The sequence below is a fragment of the Gavia stellata genome, chromosome 16 (genome assembly GCF_030936135.1).
Source record: "Gavia stellata isolate bGavSte3 chromosome 16, bGavSte3.hap2, whole genome shotgun sequence".
Lineage (NCBI taxonomy): Eukaryota > Metazoa > Chordata > Aves > Gaviiformes > Gaviidae > Gavia > Gavia stellata.
This window is the reverse complement of record NC_082609.1, coordinates 6,006,212-6,007,024: the sequence shown is the minus strand read 5'-3', so window position 1 is coordinate 6,007,024 and position 813 is coordinate 6,006,212.

The window sequence follows — 813 nt, the reverse complement described above, 5'->3', positions numbered from 1 at the left end:
CTTTCAAACTATAGTACAAAACTCTGATTCTTGTAGGACTGTAAGTACACTAACTGATAGCACAGGATGTTATGGTGTGTTTAAAATGGGAGGGAGAGTGGGTTGCGATAAGTGCGGATCAGAGAAGGGTTGCCTCGCAGAGGTGAGGAGGCAGAGCCTGAAATTTCCTACTGAACTAGGTTGAAAGGGACTGTTGGAGAAACTGCAACAACCATGGGGATTTTGGGGGCAATTTTTTTTTTTCCAAACCCGTTTTGCAGCTGTAATCAAGTCTTGTATTAAAACGCTGTTTCTTTCTGTGTCTGTGAACTCCACAGTCCAACAGACTTCTGCTGTTGCTTTTATCTGCACTATCAGTGTTTGAAAGATAGTACTTATGATTTTTTTTTTCTGTAATACAGAAATTAATACAGTTCTAGCATATAGTAGTAATTCTAAGTTAGGGAGTATCCTTCAAGGAGTAGAGAGTTGTTGGATTTGGGTGTGTGTGTTTGTTTTTAGTTGTTTACTTAGCTGCTTTTTGTTTTAGGAATTGGAATAGAAATATGCATTTACTTAAAGCTGTGAAGGCCATAATTATTTGCTGTCTGTCTGCAAGTATTTTTCATTAGCAGTGGTAATACACAAAGTTGAAAGAATGCTTATTTAATGGTATGCTGTTGAAAAATTCATATGTATTAAAATATGTATAATATGTTTTCCAACTTGTCTGCCTGGAATTAGTGAGAGACTGAACATTTTTTTTTCTTTCTTTTTCTTTAAGATCTTGAAAACTTTACCAGGTCCTTGAGAGAGAAAACTACATGACACTAC